The following is a 12,452-nucleotide window of genomic DNA, read 5'->3' on the forward strand; positions in this document are numbered from 1 at the left end:
GGAATATAATATTAATATAATTTCCTGAAACTAAGAATCGTGTTTTCGTTAGCTTAGAATGAGCCCTTTATATCTACATAGGGAGCGGGTCCTCTTCCACAGAGTCCACCATGTTGCACTGCCATGTTTCTACAGTAGCCCAGAACAGACAAACAGGGCCTTTCGCGTTTTTTACGTTGAAGTGGCAGCTTGAATTTGGTGGCGCGAATGCACCGATTGGAAGATGAAGAAGAGGAATACCATTACCTGATAAAAGTTAAGTTTCACCTCTTTGTCTGTCCACACTTCCTCTCTCTTGATCACCCAAGCGTGTACACTTTCTATATCCCTCTCTTTCTCTCCTTCTTTGTCTCGTCTTTTTTAGCAAGTCAATTAAATTATGTTTAAATATCAGCATTATCTAATACATTTCTGTTCCTGGTAGCAAAGCTGGTTCACTAAAGCGGGGAAGCCTCTGCTCACACTTATTTTTCGCTGCTGATTTTAGAAAAGCAAGACACAGTGCGTCTTCTATTTACTCAATGGTAATGTTTTTGTTAAATAAAACATGCTTACAAACTAACCATGCAAGACAGGTAGTCTTGTATGGTCATTTTAGTGGTGTTGCTTATGCTATGTTTAGTTAGACTAATTCATTTCCTTAAGGACATGTTTCTAAATGTAATACATGTCAACAGACACCAGACTTGAGAGAAAAAACATAAATTCAACTAGAATGTTTCTTCCTGCACCATCCACCGCTGTCTGCTTTCACACCCATTGATTAAAAGCTTTGTGGGGACATTTCACACACCATGTCGTGGTCCCTTATGGGGACCAATTGCGTCCAGTTTGTCAGATACTTAACACAAACTTTCTACCTAAACACTGACGGAAGGTGTGCTGTGGGGACGTCGTGAACGTCCCAGAATAGAGTGATATTTTACCAAAAGGAAAGTCCCTATGAAGGTTCAAATCTGTCCTAAATCTCCCATTATCATTAGCCTTCTAGTTGCATTACATAAAACTGTTTGGCAGTCCTGCTTCACAGTAGATTACCATCATAATAGATTTACTTCCCTTATTTACCTGCTTAAAATGAAACAAAAGCAGAAAAAGATGACTCAGAAAGACTAAGAGTAAAGCTAAAGTGTTAAACGTGAATGTACCTGTTGATTAGTCTTCTGTCGACTAGTAGCTTCATCCATCTGTGTCTCTGAAGGGACAGCAGGATGGGAGCTTTCCACGGGATTGACATGTGCTGCATGTGTAGTCATCTGCAAATATGAAAAACAATTGGTCAATATGATGTAAACACTACATAATATTTAGTTAGACTAATTCATTTCCTTAAGGACATGCCTCTAAATGTAATGCATGTCAACAGACACCAGACTTGAGAGAAAAAACATAAATTCAATTAGAATGTTTCTTCCTGCACCGTCCACCGCTGTCTGCTTTCACACACATTGATAAAAACCAGCTTTGTGGGGACATTTCACACACCATGTCGTGGTCCCTTATGGGGACCAATTGCGTCCAGTTTGTCAGATACTTAACACAAACTTTCTACCTAAACACTGACGGAAGGTGTGCTGTGGGGACGTCGTGAACGTCCCAGAATAGAGTGATATTTTACCAAAAGGAAAGTCTCTATGAAGGTTCAAATCTGTCCTAAATCTCACATTATCATTAGCCTTCTAGTTGCATTACATAAAACTGTTTGGCAGTCCTGCTTCACAGTAGATTACCATCATAATAGATTTACTTCCCTTATTTACCTGCTTAAAATGAAACAAAAGCAGAAAAAGATGACTCAGAAAGACTCTAAGAGTAAAGCTAAAGTGTTAAACGTGAATGTACCTGTTGATTAGTCTTCTGTCGACTAGTAGCTTCATCCATCTGTGTCTCTGAAGGGACAGCAGGATGGGAGCTTTCCACGGGATTGACATGTGCTGCATGTGTGGTCATCTGCAAATATGAAAAACAATTGGTCAATATGATGTAAACACTACATAATATTTAGTTAGACTAATTCATTTCCTTAAGGACATGCCTCTAAATGTAATGCATGTCAACAGACACCAGACTTGAGAGAAAAAACATAAATTCAATTAGAATGTTTCTTCCTGCACCGTCCACCGCTGTCTGCTTTCACACACATTGATAAAAACCAGCTTTGTGGGGACATTTCACACACCATGTCGTGGTCCCTTATGGGGACCAATTGCGTCCAGTTTGTCAGATACTTAACACAAACTTTCTACCTAAACACTGACGGAAGGTGTGCTGTGGGGACGTCGTGAACGTCCCAGAATAGAGTGATATTTTACCAAAAGGAAAGTCTCTATGAAGGTTCAAATCTGTCCTAAATCTCCCATTATCATTAGCCTTCTAGTTGCATTACATAAAACTGTTTGGCAGTCCTGATTCACAATAGATTACCATAAAAGATTATATGTCCTAAATATACTGTATATAAATATTAAACAGAAATAGAGATAATTTAGATTCTAATAGTTTGAAATGAGTATACCTTCAACCACAAAGGTATTTTGAGATATTCTGCAACACTGTGTAGTTGTGCCACATACTTGTATTCTCCACGGGCAGTCTTCACCTCCATAGTCATAGGTAATTTCTTCTCCTGCATTTATATCATTTAGGGCAAACAGACATAGGTGCGGGAGTCCATCCACGTCAATTTTTTTCATCCTACAGTTTGGACGTCTGTGCTCATCATTGACTAGCCGCCCAAATGATTCATCTTCTCTTGAGGCATCAATACTTAAAAAGGACAAAAACAATATTACATAAATGTAAGGTCTCATTCAGTTCTTCTACAAAGAAATTTATTATTTGGGAGAAAGCCCTGCATACTGTATGTCAAATTTAATAGACAATGTATACAACAACATCAGAGCCTTACCTTTCTCTTGGAGTTGCGTAAGGCGTTTAGTATAAAGGAGTATGGTTAAGGTTTATCTTAAAATCTTACCACCATGTCTTCCCTCGCCACTTGAACGCAAACATAAATGCAGCACATGATGGGTGGTAAATACTTCTTCTGTGGAATTCGGCATTATTCATCATATCCCCCCTGTATTCAACTACGAAATCTTCTTTGGAGAATGAACCTAGGGCGAATACACCACGTCCTGTAAGAGAAAATAAATAAAAAGACATTTTCAATGAAACATGAAATCATATGTACAACAATTATCAATTAGTCTGTGGCATTATGTATTAAAAAAAAACACAATGCAGATGAAGAGTGATATATATATATAAATAATGTTAAATACCACATCTGACACCATCTTACCTTTCACTGCATCTATGTACTTCACCTTCAGTTTTGATGTTTTGTCCGTTTTTGAGCGAACATGATGAAGGGCATCTTTAAGAGGACTGACCCTTGGTGGCATTTTAAACTGCAGAGAAATGTTAAAAAAATGTAGATAGCTTCGGCTTCAGTTTAAGTACAATTACATTTGAGGCTTTTAAAGTTGTTAGCTGTGCAACATATTTACTCTCATGCTTAGATGCTTGAACATATTCCCAGTTAACGGTGCATTAATTTAGTTCGATTATTGGACTTCAGTGGGCAGTAGCTTACTCTATCACACAACCTCACCTCACCTCACCTCACAAACTTCATTTATTCATTTATGTATTCATTTGTTTAGGTAGTTGGTTAGGTAGTTAGTTTAATTCGACTTAATCAGTAATGGGGCCCTAAAACTTTAATCCCTGCTTTAGTTACCTAGCTAGCTAACTGTTAACTTTGGCACAGTAACGTTAGCTAGCTAGTTGATACAACTGCGTTTGGCTAGCATCCTTTAAACAAGAGAACCAAACATTTTCATGAATAAACTGCTTCATAACGCACAAAACTCTGAAACTGAATCTGAAAACACTGAGCACTTACCAAGCACACCACTCACTCCGCTGATTTCTGCACTGTTTTTGATTTCCATCCACGTGTTTGATTTCCAACAACCACCTGCACTTGGACGAAGGAACGGCATTTAACTATTTATCAAGCTGAGGTTGAACATACAGCCTACTTCCTGCGCGATTTCACAATAAAAGCCTGCCAGCGGAAGCCACAGTTACACACATAGCTTTGCTTATTTCAGTGTAAAATTTGTATCAGGATACAGAACTATTTGACAATGGCTGACAATTATTAGACCTAGTCATTTTAGAATTCTGTCTGTTACAGTTTTACCATTTTTATTTTATTTTATTAAATTGTATTTTTCTCTGTAAAATACTTTGAACAAAACCTTTTGTTTTTTAAAACATGCTCTATAAACCTGGGTTGCCTTCACTACAAATCTTGATCCTAAAGTCAACATAGTGAAAAATAAAATAAAATAAAATAAGAAAACAAGGCTATCATTAACATGATCGATTGTACAACATCCCTTCCAAGAGTAATCAATTAGAGTTGTTTGCATTACATGGTGCAACAACAGTCACCTGAAGTAGTGATGGGAATTCCGGTTCTTTTTAATGAGCCGGATAATTTGGCTCAGCTCACCTAGGAGAGTCGGCTCTTTCGGCTCCCAAACGGCTCTTCATTTTATCACTTACAGTATAAGTCTTATACCTATTATAATCCAGCCAATTTTAGCGCTGTTTTGACTTATGATTTGTATGTGTACACATATATCACTTAAATTGTTCAATACATCCTTTGTACTGAAGTATTCAAAAGTAAAAAATTACATTTTCTAATATCAATAAATTGCTGTAGCCAATTGTTTTCATTGCATTTACAGACCCTTGTAACTCTGAAACCACCCAATGAATGCACTGACTTGCTTGTAGAACCACTCTGCTACACAAAGCAGATAGAAACACCTATAAAAACTTAAATTTAAAGCTATTGACACACACCCCTAACAAAACAGCAGAGCTTTATTTTAGTATTAACAAAAGAAAACCTAAAAATAACAAGTACAATATACTGTATATATATATATATATATATATATATATATATATATATATATAATATAATATAAAAGTAAAGTACTGAAAAAGTAAAGTGAAGTAAAAATAATCATAAATAAATAAATTGCAAAGCAGCAGCATCCAACAGTTTTAGGTGTCTCTATGAACTAACCACCATCAACTATCTAACTAACTTTTTATAATTTTTTTCAGGGCAGATTGGCATTGAGGAAGACCAAGTGCCTCAGCTTAGTGGGGCTGATCCGGTTTCTCCTCTCTGTTATTATCTGCCCTGCACGTGACATTCAGTCACTGACTGCATGGAGCACCCGTGACGTGGAGATCGTCGTATCATTCTGCCTTGTATTACTTTACAAACAAAAAAACTAAATAAAACGGCTCCGTCGCAGATGGGAGCCGGCTCCCATCATTCACTTAAAAGAGCCATCTCTTTGAACCGACACATCACTAACCTGAAGCTCAATAACAGCAAGACCAAAGAGCTGGTGGTGGACTACCAGAGGAACACGAGGGCCCCTGTCCCTGTTAAACCAGGGACAGGAAGTGGAGAGGGTGGACTCATACAGGTACCTTGGGGTCCAAATCAATAAAAAACTGAACTGCTCATAACACTGATGTCCTATTCAGGAAGGGACAGAGCAGACTGGTCTTCCTGAGGAGACTCTGATCCTTCAGTGTGTGCAACAGGATCCTGAAGACCTTCTACCAGTCTGTAGTACCCAGTGCTCTGTTCTTTGCTGTGGTGTGCTAGGAGGTGGCAGCAAGGCTGGTGAGGCCAGAGACTGAACAAACTGGTAAAGAAAGCCAGTTCTGTGGTCGGGCTGGGACTGGACAGTCTGGAGTCAGTGGTGGGGGCAGCTCATTCAGCCACCCACCCAGGAGCAAAACAGAGCGATTCAGGCACTCATTTGTACCTGCTGCCATCAGACTGTAACACCACACACAGACCCATTTCTCCACAGTGTTTGGTACACTTGAGACACTCACGCCACTCATTGGTCTGATTCGTTATATTTGTTGATATATTTAGATATATATAATATACTATAACCATACTCCCATATTATATTTGATATTCTATTATTCTATGTTATATTGCTGTACTATACTATATATTATGTTATATATATATACAGTATATACTGTACATATGTACACTCAGTTGCCAGACCATTAGGTAAACCTAGCTAAACTAATGCAGTCTAATACAACAGCCCTACAATATATCCTACCTTCATGGAGGTTATAGTGTTCAGTTTTTGTTTAAAATGTTTTAAAGAGGTGTAGATTCTACCGTGTGGTCATTTTGGAGGATGTACTATGTGGTGCTGTTGAACTGTACTGTGTTATACTGTCCGGGTGTTTCTATTATTTTGTCCACCTCATTCATTTCAATCAGGGTAGGCTAAATAACAGAAACACCTCTCTGTATAATGCAGTACAGTTCAACAGCACCACATACTACATCCTCCAAAATGATTATACAGTTGAATCTACGCATCTCTAAAACAACACAAACTGAACATTATAACCTTCATGAAGGGGGATTTATTGGAGGTCTGTTGAATAAGACTGCATTACTTTAGCTAGGTGTACCCAATAAACTGGACACTGAGGGTATGTGTGTATATATATACAGTATATATATATACTATTTTATACTATATACTGTCATATTGCTGTACTATACTATATATTATACTATGTTACATTATATTAGTAATTATTATTATAATGTACCATATTATACTATATTATTTACATTGACTTTACATTATATTTTATATTATTATATATTACTATATTATTCCTGAAAACCTTCTTAATGGGGACCAGGAAGTGGGCGGTCCGAACCATATTTGGAAGGTGTGTGTGTGTGAAGCAGTGAGTGCACTACCAGCTGGATACTATCGGGGGCGCAACTGAGCACCCTTCACACACACACACTGACTGGTGAACATGTCTAATGGGCCAAAGCTAAAAACTTCACAGGCACCTTCATAATGACTCTGGCATTCATTTAAAAGGGTTTTCCTCCTGGGGACCTGATTTTTTGTCCCCATACTGTTTGAGGTCCCCTGGACGTGACTGTGTAAACAGATCGATGTCCCCATAATGTGATAAATACCAGGACACACACACACACACACACACACACACACACACACACACACAGACAGAATTGTGATGCATGGTAGAACTTGCCAGCTCTCTTTCTTCTGTCCTGGTCCTCCTCTGCAGAACCAGAAAACCTTAAACAGATACACACAAAGGCTCACATAGATACACACACACACACACACACACACACACACACACACTCCATTACCTAGGCTGCCCCAGGCTCATATGGGACTTAAGTAGCAATAATTCATCTTTGTCATTTTTATAGACAACCTGAGAGAGTTAATGATCCACACACACACACACACACACACAATATACACAAATGCATTCGCTCCAATATCTGATACTGGTATTGGTTTCTTTCCATGCATGCACACCTGTATTAACTACACTACACACACACACACACACATACGTACATACATACATACACACTTCAGCAGGAAGGGAGTGAGAGGAGAACGTCGGGTGCATCCCAGAGTGAGGCTGGGGCTGTGAGAGGCGAAAAGCAGCAGAAGTTCTTTATAGGTGCTTGGATAATCGTCCCCGGTCAAGTGGAGTGCCGGGGAATATGGCAAGCGGCCATTGCCATGGCGACTGTTGTTGCAGTTTGGAATTATTGCAGTTTTTTTTTTTTACCTGTAGCTGCTCAGGTTGCAGGTTTATAATCTCACATGTGTAACGCTCTGTGTCTGCTCAGTAGCAGTTAGGTGACGTCGAAACAGAAGATTTGAAATTGAGCATTGCATCTGCTGATTTTAACAGATAACTTTTGCCTGTAATATTAAAACATTTCATTTGAACCGTTTGAATAAACGGTTTGTCCCCTACATCTACATTTAGCCATGCAGCTAGTTTCAGCTTGCCTGGTATCGGACCGAGTTGTGAATCTGACCCTAAACTGTAAGTTGACAAATGGAAAAAACTATATCATTCAGGTTTTTGTCACCCATCTAGTTCTAGTGAAAACCAATCACATTGTTGGTAGATTATTCCAAGTGACATTGTTTCTAGAAATCTTTTTTTTTTTCTTCTTCTTCGGTGGTTTCAAAACAGTACCAAAATTCAATTGACCTGCACTGTATTGGGGCCATTGTAAACCCACAAACAAACCCACAAACACATAATTACATTGTCAATAAAAATGTCACAAACTGAATAAGGGAATAAGAAGCATTTTCCCCACTTTACACCTCCCCCCTACCGCCAAAGTAAACTGCAAACCTGTTGAGAATACTGAGCATTATCACCTCTTCCTCCCCTGAATAAATGTGACAGGGTGTTTACAAGTTGATTTTTATCACACCGACACACCTCTCTATCAGTCTGTCTGTCCACTTACAGTCTTTCTCCTGTTCTGCCAGTCACAGCTTGTTTTCTTTACCTCTCCGCATCGGGCCAGTTTGCGGGTTACGCTGTAATTGCCTCTCCGCGTCCGACAGTCATTTGAGGAGCAGAGCTTGTTACAGTGCAGCCACTCGCTGTTTTCTCCTTCTTGCTTTCTGTCTTTCTTCATGTCCCCGGGTAGTCTTCTGTGAAGGAAACTGTTTCTGTTATTTTTTTGTCAAATAGTGAATTGGCATTTCTTGCACTTTTATCTCTCTCTCTCTCTGTCTACATCTATATACTGCAAGGAATGTATTTCTTTATTGTCTGGTAATATTGGTGTTTGAGCAAACCAGCTTATTATAGTGTTGCAGCTGTTTCACTTCATTTTACACAATTTTGCTGTCCATTTTTTTTATCTTCCTGTCTCCCTCTCTTTCTCTCTCTCTCACACACACAGATGCCTGTTAAAGATGGAAGCAGTCATCCTGAAGAAAATAAACGTAAGCTTTCTATAATACTCTTTTGCTTTGCTTTCTATCTGGTTCCCATGCTCTCACTCAGATCCAGCCTCATCAGAATGAGTTGCCGTCTAGTTTGAAGTTTTGAAACAAGAGCAGAGCATTAGATTAGGTTTGTCTGATATAAAATTCCCTCTAAAGTGATGGCTGCGCTGAGCGTCTCTCTTCTCCAGCTGCTTTTGAGCAGAGTCTGAGTCATTTTGTCTGGTATTCTCCAAGTCGTTTGAGGAGACAAAATGCTCTTCGCAGCGTTAACAGGCCCTCTGATGTTTGGTTCCTTCTGCTGCACTCGCTGCTCAGTAGTGAGCATTCGCTTTGTGCTTTTTTCCCCCCTCTGGGTGTGAGAGTGTGGAAAAAGTTATGATGGTACCATCGTGTTTGTATGTGCAGCTGTGGTCTAAACCTACAAGAAAAATGAAATGCTTGTAATTTATTTTTTGTTGCTTTCACATGCCACGACCGTACTCAAGTTTATAATCGTAAATAAGGTTAAAGTGACTCAATGGGCAGCTCACCAGATTAAAAATCATACGTCATAGAGAACAATGTCCTCTTCAGTTGTTCCCTGTGATGCTCCATGCTAACCCTTTAGCACGTTGAGAACAACAAGAAATAAAAGGTATATTTCCAGAGCGTTTTGGGTAAGGTAACCAACAAACCCAACCTTTCCACGTTCTTTCACTCTACTGAATCTATGTTTGTAAAAGATTTAAGATGTTTACCTGCTGCAGTGAACTGTCTAATATGAGAATCAAGAGATAATTATATTAAATGCCAGATCTTACTACACTACTGTGTGTGTGTGTGTGTGTGCGCACAGGCATTCATGTGTAGATACGCACACATTCTCACACATGTTGACACACACAGGAGAGCAGGAGCTTTCTGCTACAGTCTCAAGCTTTTTGCTCAGATCAGAAATACATCACGACAGCTGACGACGAGAGAGAGAGAGAGAGAGACAAAGACAAAAGGATCTTTGCTCCTGCGGTTGTTTGTCGTCCTTTCTTTTGGCTCTATTGTAATTATAGACATTGAGACATTAATTGTGAGACTTGAAGATGGTTACCAGTCACAGAAATTGTGTGTTATTGTTTTTTTTGCAGCACTCATTTTGAGGAGTGTTCTTCCTGAGCAAATGGAGCTCCTGCTTTCAGAGTTTTTGAAATGACATATGGGTTAAGGAGTGAGAGGCAGATGGAAAAATCCAATGTGCTTATCTATTCAGCAAAAGACAAATCTACTGAATATCATTGCGACAGGAAACACTGGGCTTTATGAGAAAATTGTTCTCGCTTTTCAGTAACACTTCCACTAACAACACCACTGGTGTGACACAGAGGTCTCCTTTGTTTATAATTGTGTAATTCTATGACAGTACAATTGACAGTGATATGTCGACCTTTCAGGGTGGCAAATTAACCCTTGAAGAAGCGTAAAGCAGAGGAATCATCTGAAAACACAACTGAAAATGAAAAATGGAGCAATTCACTTGCAGGTGATGAAACTGTAAACATTTAGACTAGTTTGGCTGGAAGTGTCCACACATCATGGCAGTAGAGGTCAAACTGACGCATTGTTTTGGTTGCAGCCACTTTGCCATATGTTGGTTGTTGTTGTTTCGACTATATTGCTTGTCTTCATCTCACAAATCTCTTATTTTTTTATTTCCCACTGTTCCTTTCTTCCTTTCACTCCATCTCAGTCTTCTTAACCCACACTCCTTACATACAGACACACTCCCGTGCACAGAAACACACACACACACACACACACACACTCTTTCTAAGCCACAATTACCATAGAAGGATTCCTCCATAGGCTAATATGCTCTGTTAAGCTTGGCGAGCCAAAGTAAGCACTCTGAAATTAGTGTTGGAGTCAGTCGCACACATCTCCGGCACACAAAGGCTTCACTTTCAGTTCCCTGACACTGAGGAAGTCTGTCTGCATGTGCCCTGTGATACTGAGCTCCTTAATAGGAGTCAATGAACTCTGCCCAAAGCCCTGTCGAAAAGCTCCATATTCAGACAGTTTGCCTGAATAATAATCATCACTGCTGTCAGCTTCTAACAACGCATATAACTATAGAGTAAAGACGATTTGGCTGATTTGAGTGAAACTAATAATATAACTACTATTCAGCATCCCAGTAGTTTTACTACTAACTCAATATGACTACAGTTACTTTCTCTGCCTCCACGACAACGAAATCAGTTGATTTCAATGGAATTGTAAACATGATGTTGATTAAATGTTGCTACCTTTGAAATGATCATATATGTTGCCCCATCCGAATAAACGGCTCTGCAGGGGAGATGTGTTACAGTCTGCAGTCATGTGTGAGACAGGAGTGATGGTACAAATACTGCATGTTCTCCTGAAGTTAACTGTCTTGTCCGGTTCATGACAGAGCTAGCTGGCTTGCTAATACTGATCTTGTTGCAGGTAACTGTTCCTCTCCTGCCCAGACACCAGTGACAACCAGCAGTAGCAACGACCCATGAGTAGTAGTATTTCTATTAGTATTGCTACTACTGTGACTGCAAACATTGGGCCAAAAGTAGAAGAACAAAACTGAGGCAATAAAAATAAATTTCATACAAATTAAAGGGGGGAAAAAAAACACATTTATAGTATTTTTTTGGTAGTCTGAAATATAAAAATGTACAGTTTATATAGAATATTTACAGTACATTTATGTTTAGTAATAGTGCAGCTATTTACTATATAGTGCACAACATTGTGTGTTACTTTACCATAAACGCAATGTGTCACATTTTGTATAATTTTACAGCTGCGTTACTGAACAGCCGTCAGTGATGATGCACAATTATTGTGATGTGTTGTAAGTGTTTGATTTGATTTTTTAACCGTTAATATTTTGACAAAACTTAACATGAACACATGTTGCAACGTAAGTGTTCTCCTCACTTTTGTCCTCATTTGATGAATTTGGCTAAGATGTTTTTGTTCGACTGTGGTACTCTGATAACTGATGATTTAAGTGTGTGAAGGTATCGGTTGGTATGCGTGTTTGCGTGTGTTTCTGAGGCAAATGAATGTAAAATGATGCAGGCTGACAGAGGAGAGAATGGACAAAGAAGCTATAGAAAAATAACAGCAGAGTGGAGTGAACCTGTGAACCCTCAGCATGAGAGCAGGGGTGGAGGAGGGCAATGAACAATCGGACGAGTGGAGAAAGATTTAATCATCTGTCTGTCTCACATTTATGAAACTGAGCTGAGTAGTTACAGTTATCCTCTGCTGTGTACTAAATACATCTTGTCCAACATAGCACTTGACCAAACCAGCCGTTGTATTCTTTCCAATACGTCCTCAGAATAGGTCGTCGACTCCCAAAACGATATATATTGGTTAAGTTTAGGAGAAGATCGTAGTTTGAGTTAAAATAGGTATGTTACTTACTGTTAAGTTAATTTACGTCACTTGACTAACGAGTTACCTCACGTGACTAAATAACATGACTTCACTTACGTAGGATCCTGTGTT

The sequence above is a fragment of the Enoplosus armatus genome, chromosome 3, assembly GCF_043641665.1.
Source record: "Enoplosus armatus isolate fEnoArm2 chromosome 3, fEnoArm2.hap1, whole genome shotgun sequence".
Taxonomy (NCBI): Eukaryota; Metazoa; Chordata; class Actinopteri; order Centrarchiformes; family Enoplosidae; genus Enoplosus; species Enoplosus armatus.